We start from the raw sequence: 26,421 nt of genomic DNA, 5'->3' as shown, positions 1-26,421 counted from the left end.
TGAGACTGCCACCTCGCACCCAAGACTCTGCAAAAGGCAATATCCAGTCCTTGATACTATTCACCCACAGGGAGCTACTGTTTGAGTCCATGTTCCTAAAATTCACTTTTAGAAACAGGGAGTCAAAGAAAACCCTTGGATTTAACATATCCAGCCCACCATCTCTCCTCCGTAGGTACGTTACTCCCCTCTTTATTAGGTTCAACCTATTCCCCCACAAGAGCTGGAAGAACAAGCTGAAAAGCCTCGCTGAGAAAGACTCTGGCAAAGGGAAAATAACAGAGACATACAAGAAGATGGGGACCAGGTAGGTCTTCAACATAGCGACCCTTTCTCTGTAGGTCAGCCTCCAGTTCTTCCATCGCTGAACCTTTGCATTTCCGGTTTCCAATTTCTCTTCCCAATTTAGCTTGGCATTATCATCCCTCCCAAATTTAACCCCTAAGATCTTAATATGGGTGGAGGCCTTAGCAAACTGTGGCAGATCAAAGCCGGGATCAGTGTCTAACGTCCACAGAGCTTGACTCTTCTCAAGGTTGACCAGAGACCCGGAGGCCTCAGAGTAGCTTCTGATGGCCGCCGATAACATCCGCACCTCTTGAGGATTGGAGATCACCAACGTCACATCATCAGCATAGGCAACAACAGTCAGAGGCAGGCAGTGGGGGACCGGCACCCCCTGAAAATCACACTCCTGCAGTGACCTCAGAAACGGGTCTATGGCGAAAACATACAGGAGCGGACTCAGTGGGCAGCCCTGTCTCACCCCTGCCTCAACTCCAAAAGTATCACCCTGCCAACCATTAATCAGAGGAAAGCTCAGCGCCTCTCTATACAAAGTCTTCAGCCAATCCACGAATTGTCCCGGAACACCGTACTTTGACAAAGTGGCCCACAGATAATCGTGATCAACCCTGTCAAAGGCTTTAGCCTGGTCCAGACTGACAACATATCTCCCACACCGCAGAGCTTTACATCTCTCAAACATCTCCCGTATCGAGATGACTGCTCCAGAGATGTTCCGCCCTTTTACTGTGCCAAACTGAGAGCCTGCCAACAGTGCCGGGGACAAACAGACTAACCTAGAAAACAGGATCTTTGCCAGAATCTTCCTGTCTACATTCAAGAGGGCAATCGGCCTCCAGTTCTTGATGTCACTCGGCTCTTTACCTTTAGACAGCAGAATTAACGAGGACACTCTCATGGATGGAGGCATCAGGTGATTTTCTAGACAATTCCTATACACATCCACAAGGATTGGAGCCAGGAGGTCTCTGAATTCCTTATAAAATTCTGCTGTTATACCATCTGGACCTGGTGCCTTCTTCAGATATAATTTATCAATAGCCGCCTTAACTTCCTCCACCGTTAATTCTGCTGTCAAAGAAGAAAAGTCCAGATCGTTAGTATCAGGCACTGGAGTTGCCTCCAAGAATTGAGCCATCTTATTTTTATCCAAAACTTTCCTCTGAAACAAGTCAGCATAGTAAGATCTCACGACCCCCAGAATACCCTCCCGTGAATCCTGCAATACACCCTGGGAGTCAGTGAGACCTGGGACCATTTTTTTGGCCACCCTCTCCCTGCAATTCTCAAAGGGATCAGGTGCCCCTAAGGACCCATAATCCCGTTCAAGAACCAGGGAGGTGTACCTGCTGTACTGATACTGCCTTATCTCAGATTTCAGTCGGTCGATCTTCACTTTGTCATCCCCGCCTGCCGAATACAATGACTCCAATTCTTTACGCAGCTTTAGGTACTGGCTGTACTTGTTCCTCCCTTTATTAACTGACAGTCTCTTTAAGAGGGATCTGATATCCTCCTTGACGTCCTCCCACCAGTCGGTCATGTTGTCATAAAAATCAACCCTGTCTAGATGGACCTGAATAAGGGAGTGGACACGACTCTGGACATAGGCATCACCTAGGAGACTGGAATTAAGCTTCCACAACCCTCTACCAATGTCCGGGCGGTTAGAGGTCCCCAGACAGAAGCACAAGGCGAGGTGGTCAGAGTAAGGGACGACCTTCTCACTCAGGGAGCTGACAGCCTCAGTAGGACTCGCAAAAACAAAATCTATCCTACTGCTCCTGTTGGAACAAGAATACGTAAATTTTGGCTGACGACCTCCCTGTGTGAAAATGTCAGTCAGTCCTGCCTGCATTATGATGTTATGTAGGACCTTGCCGTCCCTGGTCACTGTCCTACCTGAGGAGCTGTCACCTGATGTCAGTATGGCATTAAAGTCTCCCGCCATCACCACCGGGAGAGAGGTGAAGAGGAAAGGCCTGACGTCATTAAACAGCTGGATCCTGTCAGTCACCGTCTGTGGCCCATAGATGTTAATAAGCCGGAGTCGCCTACCATGGATAGTGACTTCCAGGACCAGACACCTTCCCATGACCACTTCTGTCATCCTATGTACAGTCACATCATGGGTGTTAAACAGGATAGCAACCCCGGCGTAAGGCTCCACAGCCAGTGACCAGAAAGATGGACCGGACCGCCATTCCCTCTCTGCCTCTCTCAAAAGCCCCAGAGATGTCAGTCGTGTCTCCTGCAGGAAGATGACATCTGTGTCCAGGTATCTGAGATGTTCATACACTGCGTGTCTCGTCCTCCTCACCTTAATACTATTCACGTTACTTGATGTCAGTGTTAATGAGAACCCCGCCATCACAACACAATATAGAAGGAGCAGAGTAACAGCCATCATCGTGAATCAGAGATATTCTGTCCACCACCGGTGTCCATGTCAGCCTCCACCTGAGGGTCCACAGATAAGGGCTTCCGCTTTGGCGGGGGATGGTCCTCTGTGTCCCTGTCACATTCAGCATCAATTTTCCTCAACTCTTCCTCATAGTCATCATCATTATCCTCAGATAAGACTCCATATTTGTTGGACACAACCATCACATCTGCAGAACTCTGGACCTTCTTACTACCACTCTGACCAGAGTCATATTCTGCCTCAGGTTTACGGGAGGACGTGTTCTTTTTCTTTCTTTTATTATGATTTACGCTCCAGTCATCAGATACAGACATTGATGCTGAAGGGGGGGCTACCTGAGGCACGACCTCCATGTTCCCCTCTGCACCCTCTGTACCCCGCTGCTCTGGTGTTACATGGGTGGACTCCTGGCGGGCACCTGAGCTATTCAGTATCCCTGCTGAAGTTAAATCCTCTTCCTCCTGCACCCTTGCCACCACCTCCTGAGCCTCTGCCCCTGCCACCACCTCCTGAGCCTCTGCCCCTGCCACCACCTCCTGAGCCTCTGCCCCTGCCATCACATCCTCATCAGGGAAGGCTTTGCAGATATTGTGCCAGGCGTCTGGACAGTCCCTGTGAGGGTGGCCCATCTTACCACAGAGGTTGCACCTAACGTCCCGGCAGTCTGCAGCGACATGGCCGATTACCCCACACAGGCTGCACTTTAGTACAGTACAGGCATTAGCCAGATGACCTGTTTTACCACATTTAAAGCATTTTCTTGGCTGCCCGGGATAGTAACATGCCCCCTTCTCCCTCCCAATGAAGAAGGAGTTGGGTAGGTGGGCAGTGATGTTGTTATACTGCCGCAGCTTCACCTGGACCTTCCACCCCGTTGTCCAGATACCATCCTCATCTCTGATCTTGGTGAGTCCAGAGACGAGGTCACAATGTCTCTGGAGCCACACCTGGATGTCCCGTGGGGGAACGGCCTCATTCCAGAAGGTGATATTCACAGTGACGGTATCTGGCCTGGAAATGGGAACCAGTATAAACTTATTCCAGCCTTCAGTTTCTCTGAACTTGGGGTAATTGGCCCAGAATCTATCCAGGTCAGGCATGAGCTTAAAGCTGACATCATAGCCCTGCCTGTCCTGCAGATTAGTTACCGCCAGGATTTCAGTCGGCACAAACCCCATCTGGCGGCATAGTAGCTCTCTCACCACATACCTGCGTTGTGGTAGATCCTCCTTGGCACCTAAGAATTTAAAACGCACTACATTTATGCGCCTAAATGTCTGGCCCGTATACCCTGCTCCGGAGGTGAAAGACGGAGCGCCGCGGCTCCAGACATTCCTGGGGGGCACCTGCCGGGTCACACTAGGCTGGCTGACAGGGATAGGGTCTGCAGCAGGAGGGGCTGTCACACCTTGTGTACTAGATGGTAAAGGGGGACAATCACCCATATCATGCACATTATCATGAACAGCATTATTATCATCAGACAGTACAACGTCCATCACAGCCTGTAAATCCCCCCCAGCCCCCGACCCCATAGGCACAGCATCATTAGCGCCAGTCTGTGCTTCAGCCTCGGCCTCATCAGCACAAACAGTCTCACATGCAATGTCCTGCTCCTCTGTGGGGCACTCTGGGACTTGTGGTGCCTCTGCTGGAATCTGAGGTATACACTCCCGTTCACACGCCGCTGCCTGCTGTTGCAGTGTTTTTCCAACCTGGAAACAGAAGCGGGGAGCCTGTAACACTGGTCGTGCCTGCAGCTGGGGGGTCTCTGACTTCACATCAGGGGTTCTGGACTCCGCAGCACAGTCCTGCTTATAGGAGGCGAACCGTGCCCGGTTTGCGTAGGTCTCCTTCAGGGGCCCCATGCTTTCCAGCACACTGTCCATGTCCTGCACCACACTCGCCAGCTCTACACCAAGTGAGTTCAGTTTCATGTCACATACAGCGTTACTCTCAGGGTTAGTTGCTTTTAGATTATAGATAAAGTCTATCTGCATCTGCAGCAGTTGTTTGTGCTGCTGCAACTCACCCATCTTCCTGACCAGTCCGGGTATCTCCTCCGCCAGCTGCAGCTCGGGGGCACGCTGCGTCTCCACAGATTTAGGCTTGGCCACAGGGTCAGGGACTCTGAATACTGACTTGTCCCTTGCGTCCACCACAGGTGTTTTTGTGGCTACCTTGTTGGATTCAGGCACTGTGGCAAGTTTACCGCTGACACCAGACTGCGACCTCGTGCGACCTGAATTCACCATGCTGGACACCACATGCTGCTGCTGGAGATTTTCCTGGAGGGTTTGTTTCTCCAGAGACGTCCGTCTCTGTCTGCAGACTGGAGAGCTGAGCTGCACACCTGATGGTGATGGAGGCTGAGCTGCCGGCTGGGGCTGTGCACGGACTGGACTTCCACTGGGTGGATTACAAAGCTTCACACTTTGCTGCATTTCTTTACTCACATCTGGCTTCTTTGTTGCACTTGGAGCTGGTTTTCCTCCCAAAACTTTACACACAGATTCTTTATCTCCTTCTTTCTTGCTGGAGCTTTGTGCTGCAGTCACAGGTCTCACAGTGACTCTGGGTGTATTATTCCCATTGGAAGTAGCCTGGGAGCCTTGTCCCAGTGTAGGCCGAGAAGCCTGGGCCTTGCCTGGGGAGCTTCCCCGCCCTGGGCTTGCTCCAGACATGAGGAGAGCTACAAAACACAACCTCACAGCTTGGGGGCAGTATTATAGTAGCTATATTCTTGTACATAGGGACAGTATTATAGTAGTTATATTCTTGTACATGGGGCAGTATTATAGTAGTTATAGTCTTGTACAAAGGGAGCAGTATTATAGTAGTTATAGTCTTGTACATAGGGAGCAGTATTATAGTAGTTATATTCTTGTACATAGGGGGCAGTATTATAGTAGTTATATTCTTGTACATAGGGGCTGTATTATAGTAGATATATTCTTGTACATGGGAGCAGTATTATAGTAGTTATATTCTTGTACACACGGGGCAGTATTATAGTAGTTATATTCTTGTACATCGGGGGCAGTATTATAGTAGTTATATTCTTGTACATAGGGGGCAGTATTATAGTAGATATATTCTTGTACATAGGGGGCAGTATTATAGTAGTTATATTCCTGTACATAGGGGGCAGTATTATAGTAGTTATATTCTTATACATAGGGGGCAGTATTATAGTAGTTATATTGCTGTACAAAGGGGGCAGTATTATAGTAGTTATATTCTTGTACATAGGGGGCAGTATTATAGTAGTTATATTCCTGTACAAAGGGGGCAGTATTATAGTAGTTATATTCTTTTAAATAGGGGCAGTATTATAGTAGTTATATTCCTTTACATAGGGGCCAGTATTATAGTAGTTATATTCCTTTACATAGGGGCCAGTATTATAGTAGTTATATTCCTGTACATAGGGGGCAGTATTATAGTAGTTATATTCCTGTACATAAGGGAGGGGCAGTATTATAGTAGTTATAGTCTTGTACATAGGGGGCAGTATTATAGTAGTTATATTACTGTACATAGGGGGCAGTATTATAGTAGTTATATTCCTGTACATAAGGGAGGGGCAGTATTATAGTAATTATATTCTTGTACACACGGGGCAGTATTATAGTAATTATATTCTTGTACATAGGGGGCAGTATTATAGTAGTTATATTCCTGTACATAGGGGGCAGTATTATAGTAGTTATATTCTTGTACATAGGGGGCAGTATTATAGTAGTTATATTCTTGTACATAGGGAGCAGTATTATAGTAGTTATATTCTTGTACATAGGGGGCAGTATTATAGTAGTTATATTCTTTTACATAGGGGGCAGTATTATTGTAGTTATATTCCTGTACATAGGGGGCAGTATTATAGTATATTCCTGTACATAGGGGGCAGTATTATAGTAGTTATATTCCTGTACATAAGTGAGGTGCTGTATTATAGTAGTTATATTCTTGTACCTAGGGGGCAGTATTAAAGTAGTTATATTCCTGTACATAGGAGGCAGTATTATAGCAGTTATATTCTTGTACCTAGGGGGCAGTATTATAGTAGTAATATTCCTGTACATAGGGGCAGTATTATAGTAGTTATATTCTTGTACCTAGGGGGCAGTATTATAGTAGTTATATTCTTGTACATAGGGGCTGTATTATAGTAGTTATATTCTTGTACAGAGGGCAGTATTATAGCAGTTATATTCTTGTACATAGGGGCTGTATTATAGTACTTATATTCCTGTACATAGGAGGCAGTATTATAGTAGTTATATTCTTGTACCTAGGGAGCAGTATTATAGTAGTTATATTCCTGTACATAGGAAGCTGTATTATAGTAGTTATATTCTTGTACCTAGGGGGCAGTATTATAGTAGTTATATTCCTGTACATAGGGGCAGTATTATAGTAGTCATATTCTTGTACATAGGGGACAGTATTATAGTTGTTATATTCTTGTACATAGTGGGGCAGTATTATAGTAGTTATATGCTTGTACATAGTGGCAGTATTATAGTAGTTATATTCTTGTACATAGGGGCAGTATTATAGTAGTTATATTCTTGTACATAGGGACAGTATTATAGTAGTTATATTCTTGTACATGGGGCAGTATTATAGTAGTTATAGTCTTGTACAAAGGGAGCAGTATTATAGTAGTTATAGTCTTGTACATAGGGAGCAGTATTATAGTAGTTATATTCTTGTACATAGGGGGCAGTATTATAGTAGTTATATTCTTGTACATAGGGGCTGTATTATAGTAGATATATTCTTGTACATGGGAGCAGTATTATAGTAGTTATATTCTTGTACACACGGGGCAGTATTATAGTAGTTATATTCTTGTACATCGGGGGCAGTATTATAGTAGTTATATTCTTGTACATAGGGGGCAGTATTATAGTAGTTATATTCTTGTACATAGGGGGCAGTATTATAGTAGTTATATTCCTGTACATAGGGGGCAGTATTATAGTAGTTATATTCTTATACATAGGGGGCAGTATTATAGTAGTTATATTGCTGTACAAAGGGGGCAGTATTATAGTAGTTATATTCTTGTACATAGGGGGCAGTATTATAGTAGTTATATTCCTGTACATAGGGGGCAGTATTATAGTAGTTATATTCTTGTACATAGGGGGCAGTATTATAGTAGTTATATTCCTGTACAAAGGGGGCAGTATTATAGTAGTTATATTCTTGTTCATAGGGAGCAGTATTATAGTCGTTATATTGCTGTACATAGGAGCAGTATTATAGTAGTTATATTCTTGTACATAGGGGGCAGTATTATAGTAGTTATATTCTTGTACATAGGGAGCAGTATTATAGTAGTTATATTCTTTTGAATAGGGGCAGTATTATAGTAGTGTTATGCACACGCCCGGACTGACTGGCGTGTGCGGGTGTTGTGGTTCCACTGGACCATGGACCGGAGAGTGCCTGGAGGGGCGTGACTAAGTATCTGGCCGATCCGACCAAGGTGGCACGACGGCATACGACGCCAGTGCACCAGGGAGAAACCGGGCAGAGGGACCAGGTGCTACTCCAGGTCAAACTCCGGACACGGGGGTTGACCCACGCTGGGATTACTGGAACAGGCAGGTTAGGCTGGCACAGACTGGTGGATGTAAGCAAACACGGCAGGTATGCAGATGGGTGGATACAGGCGAGTATGCAGGCAGGGAGGTACTGGCCGGAAGGACGGGCTGGAGCACAGAGAGGTTAAGACCCAGTACAGACTGGGTCACAGAACCGCAGATGCGGTAGACAACCACAGCAGAGAGGGAACGCCCGAAGCGGTGGGCAAGAACAGAGCAGGACGGGGCTGCAGGAGCAGCGAGCACAAGCAGGGCAGGACAGGACTGCCGGAGCAGCGGGCAGAAGCAGGGCAGGGCGGAAACCGCAGAAGCAGTAAGCAAGAAAAGAGCAGAGCAGAAACCGCAGGAGCGGCAAGCAAGGCAAGAGCAGAGTGAAAACCGCAAGAGCGGCAAGCTAAGCAGGAGCAGAATGGACACCGCAGAGCGGTAAACAAGGCAGGAGCAGAGCAGAAACCGCAAGAGCGGCAAGCTAAGCAGGAGCAGAGCGGACACCGCAGAGCGGTAAACAAGGCAGGAGCAGAGCAGAAACCGCAAGAGCGGCAAGCTAAGCAGGAGCAGAGCGGACACCGCAGAGCGGTAAACAAGGCAAGGGGATAGGACTCTGTTCACAAAGAACAGACGGAGAAGGAAAGGCAGAACCAGAAGCACGCACAGTACTTACATAGAAGTAGCGAGCGTACACTAAATTCACAACAGAGGTACAGAGACGACGAGAAGGAATTTAGGAGCGAGTTCAGACTCTGCAGAAAGACGCAGAAAACAGACATAGAGGGAAAAGGGAGACAAGGTTAAAGTAGAAACGAGGCACAGACAACAGGGAACAGAGGAACGGGAACAGAGACAGCAAGGCAGGAACACAAACAGGACTCTGTTCAGACGGGAACAGATACCGCAAGGCAGGGACACAAACAGGACTCTGTTCAGACGGGAACAGATACCGCAAGGCAGGGACACAAACAGGACTCTGTTCAGACGGGAACAGATACCGCAAGGCAGGGACACAAACAGGACTCTGTTCAGACGGGAACAGATACCGCAAGGCAGAGACACAAACAGGACTCTGTTCAGACGGGAACAGATACCGAAAGGCAGAGACACAAACAGGACTCTGTTCAGACGGGAACAGATACCGCAAGGCACAGACAGGCAGATCTAGGAATACGGCCCCTAGAAGGCGAAAGAACAGGCAAGAAGCGTGTTCACAAGAACAGACCACAGTTCAGACACAGAACTGGAAAACAGGCAGGAAAACAGGATAGGACCTGGCATGTCAGAGACAAAAAGCCAACTGACAAGAAACAATGCTCAGGCGCCATCTTGAGGAAGAAGGTGGTATAAATACCCAAAGATGGACAGCAATAGGCTGAAGGTGCAACAGGGGCGTGTCCGCAGCAGGTACAAGAAACAGGAAGTTCAGCGGGCGTCGCCCTATGCAGCCAAAACAGACAAACAGACAGCAAGGAGGGAAGCCAGAGAGACATTCTGGACTGGAGATCAAGTGCGCGCTCTTGCACAGTGGGAGATGGACCACCATGCAAGGACGCCGCCAGGTATGTTACAGTACCCCCCCCTTATGCCCCCTCTTCTTCAGGCCTGCCAGAATCTTCCGCAGGGAATTCGAGGACCAGTCGTTCACTTCAAGGAGATCACTTCCACTGTCCACAGGAAAAATTGATCTCATCTGGTTAGCTAGGATGCTACCTCCTATCCAGCCATCCTTAGCAACAGACGAAACGGGTGGAGTACCAGGAACAGCACACAAGGAAGTCTCTCTCCACATATTTTCAGGTGGCACCCCAGAGGGTACAGGAGACAACTGGAAGTCCTTCACCGGGTTGGAGGGGGACAGAGACTTGGGGGTAATCTCTGCTTCGAGGTACATCTTGTCAAGCTCACAGGAAGAAATAGACGGGTTATCAGGTACATAATGAGGAAAAGTCACTGTCTCTTTGTTATCTGGTGGTACCCCGGAGAATTCAGGAAACAACTGGAGGTCCTCCGCCGGGTCAGAAGAGTGCAGAGGCTCAGAGAAAACATCTGCTTCAGAGTACACTAGGTCGGACTCACTGGAGGAAGCAGGCGAGGTATCGGGTACCGAGTATAGGAAAGTCTCTGTCCATTCACCACCAGGTGGCACCCCGAAGGGTTCTGGAGACAACTGGAGGTCCTCCGCCTGGTCAGAGGGGTGTAGAGACTCAAGGGTAACCTCTGCTTCAGAGTACACAAGGTCGGACTCACTGGACGAAGCAAGCGAGGTATCAGATCCAGGATATAGGAAAGTCTCTGTCCATTCACCACCAGGTGGCACCCCGAAGGGTTCAGGAGACAACTGGAGGTTCTCCGCCTGGTCGGAGGGGTGTAGAGACTCGGGAGTAACCTCTGCTTCGGAGTACACTAGGTTGGACTCACTGGACGAAGCGAGCGAGGTATCAGGTACAGAGTATAGGAGAGTCTCTGTCCTTTCGCTACCAGGTAGCACCCCGAAGGGTTCTGGAGACAACTGGAGGTCCTCCGCCTGGTCGGAGGGGTGTAGAGACTCGGGGGTAACTACCATTTTGGGGTACCCATTGTCAGGCTCACAGGACGAAGCGGACAAAGTATCGAGTACCGAGTGTAGAGAAGTCTCTCTCCATTTGTCATCGAGTGGTATCCCGGAGGATTCAGGAGGCAACAGGGGGTCCTCCGCCAGGTAGTAGAGGTGCACAGACTCAGAGGTAACCACAGCTTTGGAGCATCCTTGGACATGCACACCGGTTAAAGTGGGTGAAGCATCTGATGCCGGGTGCAGGAAGTTCTCCTGTCTGGAGTCTGGATGGGCAGAAGTCTCTTCGGGCAGGAGAACCGGAGCACTACCCACGCACATTACCCGTTGGGGCTTCTCCGGGATACAGGGAGATGAAGCTTCAGTAGGGACTTCAAGGTTGGGGTCAGGAGGTCTCAGGGAGGACAGACCCTGGCGTGACGGCTTGCCTCTACGTCTAGCACGTCTGAACTGCCTCTTGAGGTTGGGAGAAGTATTCCGGAAAGCGTAGTCACCCTGTGAGGATTCTGGGTGGGCAGTAGTCTCATTGGGCTGGAGGACTATTGCGCTACCCACACACATTACCCATCGGGGCTGCTCCGGGATATTGGGAGGTGAAGCTTCAGCAGGAGCCTCCGGGTTAGGATCATCGAAGACCATTAGAAAGGCCACCAGGAAGGCCATTAGGTCCAGGAGGATCGGATCCTGTGTTTCATATAGGGGGTTGATCCATTCCAAGGCATCACCCGCCAGGTAAGACATAATGAATGCCACCTTAACCCGATCGGTGGGAAAACATAGAGGGTAGAACTTGAAGTGTAGCATGCATTGCTCCACAAATGCACGACTTAGTCTTGGATCCCCATAGTAACGTGGCGGATCCGCAGGAACGAGAGCAGATAGATCCATCTGGACGGGTGCGTAATTTGCCTGGAACTCAGCTGAGAAAAAAAAAATTTATTTATTTATTTTTAATGCATGTATTCGCTGGAAAACTTCTCAGAGAGCGAAGGCCGTGGGGCTCAACGGGAACCATGGCCTGAGCATGCTGTTATGCACACGCCCGGACTGACTGGCGTGTGCGGGTGTTGTGGTTCCACTGGACCATGGACCGGAGAGTGCCTGGAGGGGCGTGACTAAGTATCTGGCCGATCCGACCAAGGTGGCACGACGGCATACGACGCCAGTGCACCAGGGAGAAACCGGGCAGAGGGACCAGGTGCTACTCCAGGTCAAACTCCGGACACGGGGGTTGACCCACGCTGGGATTACTGGAACAGGCAGGTTAGGCTGGCACAGACTGGTGGATGTAAGCAAACACGGCAGGTATGCAGATGGGAGGATACAGGCGAGTATGCAGGCAGGGAGGTACTGGCCGAAAGGATGGGCTGGAGCACAGAGAGGTTAAGACCCAGTACAGACTGGGTCACAGAACCGCAGATGCGGTAGACAACCACAGCAGAGAGGGAACGCCCGAAGCGGTGGGCAAGAACAGAGCAGGACGGGGCTGCAGGAGCAGCGAGCACAAGCAGGGCAGGACAGGACTGCCGGAGCAGCGGGCAGAAGCAGGGGAGGGCGGAAACCGCAGAAGCAGTAAGCAAGAAAAGAGCAGAGCAGAAACCGCAGGAGCGGCAAGCAAGGCAAGAGCAGAGTGAAAACCGCAAGAGCGGCAAGCTAAGCAGGAGCAGAATGGACACCGCAGAGCGGTAAACAAGGCAGGAGCAGAGCAGAAACCGCAAGAGCGGCAAGCTAAGCAGGAGCAGAGCGGACACCGCAGAGCGGTAAACAAGGCAGGAGCAGAGCAGAAACCGCAAGAGCGGCAAGCTAAGCAGGAGCAGAGCGGACACCGCAGAGCGGTAAACAAGGCAAGGGGATAGGACTCTGTTCACAAAGAACAGACGGAGAAGGAAAGGCAGAACCAGAAGCACGCACAGTACTTACATAGAAGTAGCGAGCGTACACTAAATTCACAACAGAGGTACAGAGACGACGAGAAGGAATTTAGGAGCGAGTTCAGACTCTGCAGAAAGACGCAGAAAACAGACATAGAGGGAAAAGGGAGACAAGGTTAAAGTAGAAACGAGGCACAGACAACAGGGAACAGAGGAACGGGAACAGAGACAGCAAGGCAGGAACACAAACAGGACTCTGTTCAGACGGGAACAGATACCGCAAGGCAGGGACACAAACAGGACTCTGTTCAGACGGGAACAGATACCGCAAGGCAGGGACACAAACAGGACTCTGTTCAGACGGGAACAGATACCGCAAGGCAGGGACACAAACAGGACTCTGTTCAGACGGGAACAGATACCGCAAGGCAGAGACACAAACAGGACTCTGTTCAGACGGGAACAGATACCGAAAGGCAGAGACACAAACAGGACTCTGTTCAGACGGGAACAGATACCGAAAGGCAGAGACACAAACAGGACTCTGTTCAGACGGGAACAGATACCGCAAGGCACAGACAGGCAGATCTAGGAATACGGCCCCTAGAAGGCGAAAGAACAGGCAAGAAGCGTGTTCACAAGAACAGACCACAGTTCAGACACAGTTCAGACACAGAACTGGAAAACAGGATAGGACCTGGCATGTCAGAGACAAAAAGCCAACTGACAAGAAACAATGCTCAGGCGCCATCTTGAGGAAGAAGGTGGTATAAATACCCAAAGATGGACAGCAATAGGCTGAAGGTGCAACAGGGGCGTGTCCGCAGCAGGTAAGGGAGGGGCAGTATTATAGTAGTTATATTCTTGTACATAGGGGCTGTATTATAGTAGTTATATTCTTGAACATAAGGGGCAGTATTATAGTAGTTATATTCTTGTACCTAGAGGGCAGTATTATAGTAGTTATATTCTTGTACATAGGGGGACAGTATTATAGTAGTTATATTCCTGTACATAGGGGGCAGTATTATAGTAGTTATATTCTTGTACATAGGGGACAGTATTATAGTAGTTATATTCTTGTACATAGGGACAGTGTTACAGTAGTTATATTCTTTTACATAGGGGCAGTATTATAGTAGTTATATTCTTGTACATAGGGGGCAGTATTATAGTAGTTATATTCTTGTACATAGTGGCAGTATTATAGTAGTTATATTCCTGTACATAGGTGCAGTATTATAGTAGTTATATTCCTGTACATAGGGACAGTATTATAGTAGTTATATTCTTGTACATAGGGGGTTGTATTATAGTAGTTATATTCCTGTACATAGGGGGCAGTATTATAGTAGTTATATTCCTGTACATAAGGGAGGGGCAGTATTATAGTAATTATATTCTTGTACACAAGGGCAGTATTATAGTAGTTATATTCTTGTACATAGGGGGCAGTATTATAGTAGCTATATTCCTGTACATAGGGGGCAGTATTATAGTAGTTATATTCTTGTACATAGAGAGCAGTATTATAGTAGTTATATTGCTGTACATAGGAGCAGTATTATAGTAGTTATATTCTTGTACATAGGGGGCAGTATTATAGTAGTTATATTCTTGTACATAGGGAGCAGTATTATAGTAGTTATATTCTTGTACATAGGGGGCAGTATTATAGTAGTTATATTCTTTTACATAGGGGCAGTATTATAGTAGTTATATTTCTTTACATAGGGGGCAGTATTATAGTAGTTATATTCCTGTACATAGGGGGCAGTATTATAGTAGTTATATTCCTGTACATAAGGGAGGGGCAGTATTATAGTAGTTATATTCTTGTACATAGGTGCTGTATTATAGTAGTTATATTCTTGTACCTAGGGGGCAGTATTATAGTAGTTATATTCCTGTACATAGGAGGCAGTATTATAGCAGTTATATTCTTGTACCTAGGGGGCAGTATTATAGTAGTTATATTCCTGTACATAGGGGCAGTATTATAGTAGTTATATTCTTGTACCTAGGGGGCAGTATTATAGTAGTTATATTCTTGTACATAGGGGCTGTATTATAGTAGCTATATTCTTGTACAGAGGGCAGTATTATAGCAGTTATATTCTTGTACATAGGGGCTGTATTATAGTACTTATATTCCTGTACATAGGAGGCAGTATTATAGTAGTTATATTCTTGTACCTAGGGAGCAGTATTATAGTAGTTATATTCCTGTACATAGGAAGCTGTATTATAGTAGTTATATTCTTGTACCTAGGGGGCAGTATTATAGTAGTTATATTCCTGTACATAGGGGCAGTATTATAGTAGTCATATTCTTGTACATAGGGGACAGTATTATAGTAGTTATATTCTTGTACATAGGGGGCAGTATTATAGTAGTTATATGCTTGTACATAGTGGCAGAATTATAGTAGTTATATTCTTGTACATAGGGGCAGTATTATAGTAGTTATATTCTTGTACATAGGGACAGTATTATAGTAGTTATATTCTTGTACATGGGGCAGTATTATAGTAGTTATAGTCTTGTACAAAGGGAGCAGTATTATAGTAGTTATAGTCTTGTACATAGGGAGCAGTATTATAGTAGTTATATTCTTGTACCTAGGGGGCAGTATTATAGTAGTTATATTCCTGTATATAGGGGCAGTATTATAGTAGTCATATTCTTGTACATAGGGGACAGTATTATAGTAGTTATATTCTTGTACATAGGGGGCAGTATTATAGTAGTTATATGCTTGTACATAGTGGCAGTATTATAGTAGTTATATTCTTGTACATAGGGACAGTATTATAGTAGTTATATTCTTGTACATGGGGCAGTATTATAGTAGTTATAGTCTTGTACAAAGGGAGCAGTATTATAGTAGTTATAGTCTTGTACATAGGGAGCAGTATTATAGTAGTTATATTCTTGTACATAGGGGGCAGTATTATAGTAGTTATATTCCTGTACATAGGGGGCAGTGTTATAGTAGTTAAATTCCTGTACATAAGGGAGGGGCAGTATTATAGTAATTATATTCTTGTACACACGGGGCAGTATTATAGTAGTTATATTCTTGTACATAGGGGGCAGTATTATAGTAGTTATATTCTTGTACACACGGGGCAGTATTATAGTAGTTATATTCTTGTACATAGGGGGCAGTATTATAGTAGTTATATTCCTGTACAAAGGGGGCAGTATTATAGTAGTTATATTCTTGTACATAGGGAGCAGTATTATAGTCGTTATATTGCTGTACATAGGAGCAGTATTATAGTAGTTATATTCTTGTACATAGGGGGCAGTATTATATTAGTTATATTCTTGTACATAGGGAGCAGTATTATAGTAGTTATATTCTTTTACATAGGGGCAGTATTATAGTAGTTATATTCCTTTACATAGGGGCCAGTATTATAGTAGTTATATTCCTTTGCATAGGGGCCAGTATTATAGTAGTTATATTCCTGTATATAGGGGGCAGTATTATAGTAGTTATATTCCTGTACATAAGGGAGGGGCAGTATTATAGTAGTTATATTCTTGTACATAGGGGCTGTATTATAGTAGTTATATTCTTGTACATAGGGGGCAGTATTATAGTAGTTATATTCTTGTACCTAGGGGGCAGTATTATAGTAGTTATATTCTTGTACATAGGGGGCAGTATTATAGTAGTTATATTCTTTTACATAGGGGCAGTATTATAGTAGTTATATTCCTTTACATAGGGGTCAGTATTATAGTAGTTATATTCCTGTACATAGGGGGCAGTATTATAGTAGTTATATTCTTGTACATAGGGGCTGTATTATGGTAGTTATATTCTTGAACATAAGGGGCAGTATTATAGTAGTTATATTCTTGTACCTAGGGGGCAGTATTATAGTAGTTATATTCTTGTACATAGGGGGACAGTATTATAGTAGTTATATTCCTGTACATAGGGGGCAGTATGATAGTAGTTATATTCTTGTACATAGGGGACAGTATTGTAGTAGTTATATTCTTGTACATAGGGACAGCGTTACAGTAGTTATATTCTTGTACACACGGGGCAGTCTTATAGTAGTTATATTCTTGTACATAGGGGGCAGTATTATAGTAGTTATATTCTTGTACATAGGGGGCAGTATTATAGTAGTTATATTCCTGTACATAAGGGAGGGGCAGTATTATAGTAGTTATATTCTTGTACACACGGGGCAGTATTATAGTAGTTATATTCTTGTACATAGGGGGCAGTATTATAGTAGGTATATTCCTGTACATAGGGGGCGGTATTATAGTAGGTATATTCTTGTACATAGGGAGCAGTATTATAGTAGTTATATTGCTGTACATAGGAGCAGTATTATAGTAGTTATATTCTTGTACATAGGGGTAGTATTATAGTAGTTATATTCTTGTACATAGGAGCAGTATTATAGTAGTTATATTCTTGTACATAGGAGCAGTATTATAGTAGATATATTCTTGTACATGGGAGTAGTATTATAGTAGTTATATTCTTGTACACACGGGGCAGTATTATAGTAGTTGTATTCTTGTACATAGGGGGCAGTATTATAGTTGTTATATTCCTGTACATAGGGGGCAGTATTATAGTAGTTATATTCTTGTACATAGGGGGCAGTATTATAGTAGTTATATTCCTGTACATAGGAGGCAGTATTATAGTAGTTATATTCTTGCACATAGGGGCCAGTATTATAGTAGTTATATTGCTATACAAAGGGGGCAGTATTATAGTAGTTATATTCTTGTACATAGGGGGCAGTTTTATAGTAGTTATATTCCTGTACATAGGGGGCAGTATTATAGTAGTTATATCCTTGTACATAGGGGGCAGTATTATAGTAGTTATATTCCTGTACAAAGGGGGCAGTATTATAGTAGTTGTAGTGCCGGCGTCCCTGCCCTCTGCTAGGCAGGGACGCTGCTCCCCTCACCGCTCTGCCCCGTGCCCGGCGTCCCTCTCCCGCTCTGCTGTCAGCGCGCGCTCCTTCCCGGCGTCCTCCTCCCGCTCTGCTCTCAGCGCGCGCTCCTTCCCGGCCCCTGTGCTTAGGGCGCGCGCGCGCTCCCCTCCTCTTAAAGGGGCCGCGCGCGTCGTCCTAAGGAGTCCCCGGCCAATGGCCGGAGGACTTCATCATATATAAGGCACCTCCTCCAAAATGGAGGTGCCCGAGCAATGTTGTTTGCACCTGTGTCTCACCTGTGCTTCAGCCCTCAGGTCCCGTTGCCAGTTACCTGCCAGTTACCTGTCAGATTCCTGCCTGATTACTTGCTACCTGTCTGCTAGTCTGAGGTCCGACGGTCTGCCTTACTACTCCTGTCAGTCTGTCTAAGGACCAGCCTGCCCGCTCACCTGGGAGCGCTTCTCCGCTACCTGCCTGCTTGCCTGCCCGGAGGCTCCGCTGTCACGTGCTGTGACCACCAGCTATTCCAGAGACTCTTGCCCGCTCACCTGGGAGCGCACATCAGCTACCTGCCTGCCTGCCTGAGGTCCGACGGTCTGCCTACCAACTCCTGTCAGTCTGTCTATGGACCAGCTTGCCCGCTCACCTGGGAGCGCACATCTGCTATCTGCCTGCTAGTCTTCCTGGAGGCTCCGCCGTCACATGCTGTGACCACCCGTTCATCCAGAGACTCTCGCCTGCTCACCTGGGAGCTCTCGTCTATCTTCAGCCGCCACAGGTCGTACCAACCCTATACCTAGAGACTGCCCCGGTCACTTGCCGTGACCTCCAGTCCCGTTCACTCAGAGACTGTCCCGTTCACTCAGAGACTGTCCCGTTCACTCAGAGACTGTCCCGGTCACCTCCTGTGACTGCCTGCCTGGTCGCCACCCGCTCCCTTACAAGGACCGCCCCCTTGTATTGTAGCCCAGAGGTTCCGCCTCCCAGACCCGTTACAGTAGTTATATTCTTGTTCATAGGGAGCAGTATTATAGTCGTTATATTGCTGTACATAGGGAGCAGTATTATAGTAGTTATATACTTGTACATAGGGTGCAGTATTATAGTAGTTATATTCTTGTACATAGGGAGCAGTATTATAGTAGTTATATTCTTTTAAATAGGGGCAGTATTATAGTAGTTATATTCCTTTATATAGGGGCCAGTATTATAGTAGTTATATTCCTTTACATAGGGGCCAGTTTTATAGTAGTTATATTCCTGTACATAGGGGCCAGTATTATAGTAGTTATATTCCTGTACATAAGGGAGGGGCAGTATTATAGTAGTTATATTCTTGTACATAGGGGCTGTATTATAGTAGTTATATTCTTGTACATAGGGGGCAGTATTATAGTAGTTATATTCTTGTACCTAGGGGGCAGTATTATAGTAGTTATATTCTTGTACATAGGGGGCAGTATTATAGTAGTTATATTCTTTTACATAGGGGCAGTATTATAGTAGTTATATTCCTTTACATAGGGGGCAGTATTATAGTAGTTATATTCCTGTACATAGGGGGCAGTATTATAGTAGTTATATTCCTGTACATAAGGGAGGGGCAGTATTATAGTAGTTATATTCTTGTACATAGGGGCTGTATTATAGTAGTTATATTCTTGAACATAAGGGGCAGTATTATAGTAGTTATATTCTTGTACCTAGGGGGCAGTATTATAGTAGTTATATTCTTGTACATAGGGGGACAGTATTATAGTAGTTATATTCCTGTATATAGGGGGCAGTATTATAGTAGTTATATTCTTGTACATAGGGGACAGTATTATAGTAGTTATATTCTTGTACATAGGGACAGTGTTACAGTAGTTATATTCCTTTACATAGGGGCAGTATTATAGTAGTTATATTCCTGTACATAAGGGAGGGGCAGTATTATAGTAGTTATATTCTTGTACACACGGGGCAGTATTATAGTAGTTATATTCTTGTACACACGGGGCAGTATTATAGTAGTTATATTCTTGTACATAGGGGGCAGTATTATAGTAGGTATATTCCTGTACATAGGGGGCAGTATTATAGTAGTTATATTCTTGTACATAGGGAGCAGTATTATAGTAGTTATATTGCTGTACATAGGAGCAGTATTATAGTAGTTATATTCTTGTACATAGGAGCAGTATTATAGTAGATATATTCTTGTACATGGGAGCAGTATTATAGTAGTTATATTCTTGTACACATGGGGCAGTATTATAGTAGTTATATTATTGTACATAGGGAGCAGTATTATAGTAGTTATATTCTTGTACATAGGGGGCAGTATTATAGTAGTTATATTCTTTTACATAGGGGCAGTATTATAGTAGTTATATTTCTTTACATAGGGGGCAGTATTATAGTAGTTATATTCCTGTACATAGGGGGCAGTATTATAGTAGTTATATTCCTGTACATAAGGGAGGGGCAGTATTATAGTAGTTATATTCTTGTACATAGGTGCTGTATTATAATAGTTATATTCTTGTACCTAGGGGGCAGTATTATAGTAGTTATATTCCTGTACATACGAGGCAGTATTATAGCAGTTATATTCTTGTACCTAGGGGGCAGTATTATAGTAGTTATATTCCTGTACATAGGGGCTGTATTATAGTAGCTATATTCTTGTACAGAGGGCAGTATTATAGCAGTTATATTCTTGTACATAGGGGCTGTATTATAGTACTTATATTCCTGTACATAGGAGGCAGTATTATAGTAGTTATATTCTTGTACCTAGGGAGCAGTATTATAGTAGTTATATTACTGTACATAGAAAGCTGTATTATAGTAGTTATATTCTTGTACCTAGGGGGCAGTATTATAGTAGTTATATTCCTTTACATAGGGGCAGTATTATAGTAGTCATATTCTTGTACATAGGGGACAGTATTATAGTAGTTATATTCTTGTACATAGGGGGCAGTATTATAGTAGTTATATGCTTGTACATAGTGGCAGTATTATAGTAGTTATATTCTTGTACATAGGGGCAGTATTATAGTAGTTATATTCTTGTACATAGGGACAGTATTATAGTAGTTATTTTCTTGTACATGTGGCAGTATTATAGTAGTTATAGTCTTGTACAAAGGGAGCAGTATTATAGTAGTTATAGTCTTGTACATAGGGAGCAGTATTATAGTAGTTATATTCTTGTACATAGGGGGCAGTATTATAGTAGTTATATTCTTTTACATAGGGGCAGTATTATAGTAGTTATATTTCTTTACATAGGGGGCAGTATTATAGTAGTTATATTCCTGTACATAGGGGGCAGTATTATAGTAGTTATATTCCTGTACATAAGGGAGGGGCAGTATTATAGTAGTTATATTCTTGTACATAGGTGCTGTATTATAATAGTTATATTCTTGTACCTAGGGGGCAGTATTATAGTAGTTATATTCCTGTACATACGAGGCAGTATTATAGCAGTTATATTCTTGTACCTAGGGGGCAGTATTATAGTAGTTATATTCCTGTACATAGGGGCTGTATTATAGTAGCTATATTCTTGTACAGAGGGCAGTATTATAGCAGTTATATTATTGTACATAGGGGCTGTATTATAGTACTTATATTCCTGTACATAGGAGGCAGTATTATAGTAGTTATATTCTTGTACCTAGGGAGCAGTATTATAGTAGTTATATTACTGTACATAGGAAGCTGTATTATAGTAGTTATATTCTTGTACCTAGGGGGCAGTATTATAGTAGTTATATGCTTGTACATAGTGGCAGTATTATAGTAGTTATATTCTTGTACATAGGGGCAGTATTATAGTAGTTATATTCTTGTACATAGGGGGCAGTATTATAGTAGTTATATGCTTGTACATAGTGGCAGTATTATAGTAGTTATATTCTTGTACATAGGGGCAGTATTATAGTAGTTATATTCTTGTACATAGGGACAGTATTATAGTAGTTATTTTCTTGTACATGGGGCAGTATTATAGTAGTTATAGTCTTGTACAAAGGGAGCAGTATTATAGTAGTTATAGTCTTGTACATAGGGAGCAGTATTATAGTAGTTATATTCTTGTACATAGGGGGCAGAATTATAGTAGTTATATTCCTGTACATATGGGGCAGTGTTATAGTAGTTAAATTCCTGTACATAAGGGAGGGGTAGTATTATAGTAATTATATTCTTGTACACACGGGGCAGTATTATAGTAGTTATATTCTTGTACATAGGGGGCAGTATTATAGTAGTTATATTCCTGTACAAAGGGGGCAGTATTATAGTAGTTATATTCTTGTACATAGGGAGCAGTATTATAGTCGTTATATTGCTGTACATAGGAGCAGTATTATATTAGTTATATTCTTGTACATAGGCGGCAGTATTATAGTAGTTATATTCTTGTACATAGGGAGCAGTATTATAGTAGTTATATTCTTTTACATAGGGGCAGTATTATAGTAGTTATATTCCTTTACATAGGGGCCAGTATTATAGTAGTTATATTCCTTTGCATAGGGGCCAGTATTATAGTAGTTATATTCCTGTACATAGGGGGCAGTATTATAGTAGTTATATTCCTGTACATAAGGGAGGGGCAGTATTATAGTAGTTATATTCTTGTACATAGGGGCTGTATTATAGTAGTTATATTCTTGTACATAGGGGGCAGTATTATAGTAGTTATATTCTTGTACCTAGGGGGCAGTATTATAGTAGTTATATTCTTGTACATAGGGGGCAGTATTATAGTAGTTATATTCTTTTACATAGGGGCAGTATTATAGTAGTTATATTCCTTTACATAGGGGGCAGTATTATAGTAGTTATATTCCTGTACATAGGGGGCAGTATTATAGTAGTTATATTCTTGTACATAGGGGCTGTATTATAGTAGTTATATTCTTGAACATAAGGGGCAGTATTATAGTAGTTATATTCTTGTACCTAGGGGGCAGTATTATAGTAGTTATATTCTTGTACATAGGGGGACAGTATTATAGTAGTTATATTCCTGTACATAGGGGGCAGTATGATAGTAATTATATTCTTGTACATAGGGGACAGTATTGTAGTAGTTATATTCTTGTACATAGGGACAGCGTTACAGTAGTTATATTCTTGTACACACGGGGCAGTCTTATAGTAGTTATATTCTTGTACATAGGGGGCAGTATTATAGTAGTTATATTCTTGTACATAGGGGGCAGTATTATAGTAGTTACATTCTTGTACATAGGGAGCAGTATTATAGTAGTTATATTGCTGTACATAGGAGCAGTATTATAGTAGTTATATTCTTGTACATAGGAGCAGTATTATAGTAGATATATTCTTGTACATGGGAGCAGTATTATAGTAGTTATATTCTTGTACACATGGGGCAGTATTATAGCAGTTATATTCTTGTACATAGGGAGCAGTATTATAGTAGTTATTTTCTTGTACATGGGGCAGTATTATAGTAGTTATAGTCTTGTACAAAGGGAGCAGTATTATAGTAGTTATAGTCTTGTACATAGGGAGCAGTATTATAGTAGTTATATTCTTGTACATAGGGGGCAGTATTATAGTAGTTATATTCTTTTACATAGGGGCAGTATTATAGTAGTTATATTTCTTTACATAGGGGGCAGTATTATAGTAGTTATATTCCTGTACATAGGGGGCAGTATTATAGTAGTTATATTCCTGTACATAAGGGAGGGGCAGTATTATAGTAGTTATATTCTTGTACATAGGTGCTGTATTATAATAGTTATATTCTTGTACCTAGGGGGCAGTATTATAGTAGTTATATTCCTGTACATACGAGGCAGTATTATAGCAGTTATATTCTTGTACCTAGGGGGCAGTATTATAGTAGTTATATTCCTGTACATAGGGGCTGTATTATAGTAGCTATATTCTTGTACAGAGGGCAGTATTATAGCAGTTATATTATTGTACATAGGGGCTGTATTATAGTACTTATATTCCTGTACATAGGAGGCAGTATTATAGTAGTTATATTCTTGTACCTAGGGAGCAGTATTATAGTAGTTATATTACTGTACATAGGAAGCTGTATTATAGTAGTTATATTCTTGTACCTAGGGGGCAGTATTATAGTAGTTATATTCCTTTACATAGGGGCAGTATTATAGTAGTCATATTCTTGTACATAGGGGACAGTATTATAGTAGTTATATTCTTGTACATAGGGGGCAGTATTATAGTAGTTATATGCTTGTACATAGTGGCAGTATTATAGTAGTTATATTCTTGTACATAGGGGCAGTATTATAGTAGTTATATTCTTGTACATAGGGACAGTATTATAGTAGTTATTTTCTTGTACATGGGGCAGTATTATAGTAGTTATAGTCTTGTACAAAGGGAGCAGTATTATAGTAGTTATAGTCTTGTACATAGGGAGCAGTATTATAGTAGTTATATTCTTGTACATAGGGGGCAGTATTATAGTAGTTATATTCTTTTACATAGGGGCAGTATTATAGTAGTTATATTTCTTTACATAGGGGGCAGTATTATAGTAGTTATATTCCTGTACATAGGGGGCAGTATTATAGTAGTTATATTCCTGTACATAAGGGAGGGGCAGTATTATAGTAGTTATATTCTTGTACATAGGTGCTGTATTATAATAGTTATATTCTTGTACCTAGGGGGCAGTATTATAGTAGTTATATTCCTGTACATACGAGGCAGTATTATAGCAGTTATATTCTTGTACCTAGGGGGCAGTATTATAGTAGTTATATTCCTGTACATAGGGGCTGTATTATAGTAGCTATATTCTTGTACAGAGGGCAGTATTATAGCAGTTATATTATTGTACATAGGGGCTGTATTATAGTACTTATATTCCTGTACATAGGAGGCAGTATTATAGTAGTTATATTCTTGTACCTAGGGAGCAGTATTATAGTAGTTATATTACTGTACATAGGAAGCTGTATTATAGTAGTTATATTCTTGTACCTAGGGGGCAGTATTATAGTAGTTATATTCCTTTACATAGGGGCAGTATTATAGTAGTCATATTCTTGTACATAGGGGACAGTATTATAGTAGTTATATTCTTGTACATAGGGGGCAGTATTATAGTAGTTATATGCTTGTACATAGTGGCAGTATTATAGTAGTTATATTCTTGTACATAGGGGCAGTATTATAGTAGTTATATTCTTGTACATAGGGACAGTATTATAGTAGTTATTTTCTTGTACATGGGGCAGTATTATAGTAGTTATAGTCTTGTACATAGGGAGCAGTATTATAGTAGTTATATTCTTGTACATAGGGGGCAGAATTATAGTAGTTATATTCCTGTACATATGGGGCAGTGTTATAGTAGTTAAATTCCTGTACATAAGGGAGGGGCAGTATTATAGTAATTATATTCTTGTACACACGGGGCAGTATTATAGTAGTTATATTCTTGTACATAGGGGGCAGTATTATAGTAGTTATATTCCTGTACAAAGGGGGCAGTATTATAGTAGTTATATTCTTGTACATAGGGAGCAGTATTATAGTCGTTATATTGCTGTACATAGGAGCAGTATTATATTAGTTATATTCTTGTACATAGGCGGCAGTATTATAGTAGTTATATTCTTGTACATAGGGAGCAGTATTATAGTAGTTATATTCTTTTACATAGGGGCAGTATTATAGTAGTTATATTCCTTTACATAGGGGCCAGTATTATAGTAGTTATATTCCTTTGCATAGGGGCCAGTATTATAGTAGTTATATTCCTGTACATAGGGGGCAGTATTATAGTAGTTATATTCCTGTACATAAGGGAGGGGCAGTATTATAGTAGTTATATTCTTGTACATAGGGGCTGTATTATAGTAGTTATATTCTTGTACATAGGGGGCAGTATTATAGTAGTTATATTCTTGTACCTAGGGGGCAGTATTATAGTAGTTATATTCTTGTACATAGGGGGCAGTATTATAGTAGTTATATTCTTTTACATAGGGGCAGTATTATAGTAGTTATATTCCTTTACATAGGGGGCAGTATTATAGTAGTTATATTCCTGTACATAGGGGGCAGTATTATAGTAGTTATATTCTTGTACATAGGGGCTGTATTATAGTAGTTATATTCTTGAACATAAGGGGCAGTATTATAGTAGTTATATTCTTGTACCTAGGGGGCAGTATTATAGTAGTTATATTCTTGTACATAGGGGGACAGTATTATAGTAGTTATATTCCTGTACATAGGGGGCAGTATGATAGTAGTTATATTCTTGTACATAGGGGACAGTATTGTAGTAGTTATATTCTTGTACATAGGGACAGCGTTACAGTAGTTATATTCTTGTACACACGGGGCAGTCTTATAGTAGTTATATTCTTGTACATAGGGGGCAGTATTATAGTAGTTATATTCTTGTACATAGGGGGCAGTATTATAGTAGTTATATTCCTGTACATAAGGGAGGGGCAGTATTATAGTAGTTATATTCTTGTACACACGGGGCAGTATTATAGTAGTTATATTCTTGTACATAGGGGGCAGTATTATAGTAGGTATATTCCTGTACATAGGGGGCAGTATTATAGTAGGTATATTCTTGTACATAGGGAGCAGTATTATAGTAGTTATATTGCTGTACATAGGAGCAGTATTATAGTAGTTATATTCTTGTACATAGGGGTAGTATTATAGTAGTTATATTCTTGTACA

This window comes from Phyllobates terribilis, unplaced genomic scaffold (assembly GCF_046119375.1).
Source record: "Phyllobates terribilis strain yellow unplaced genomic scaffold, ASM4611937v1 Scaffold_13__5_contigs__length_258822181, whole genome shotgun sequence".
NCBI classification, from domain to species: Eukaryota; Metazoa; Chordata; class Amphibia; order Anura; family Dendrobatidae; genus Phyllobates; species Phyllobates terribilis.
This window is presented reverse-complemented; position numbering follows the sequence as displayed.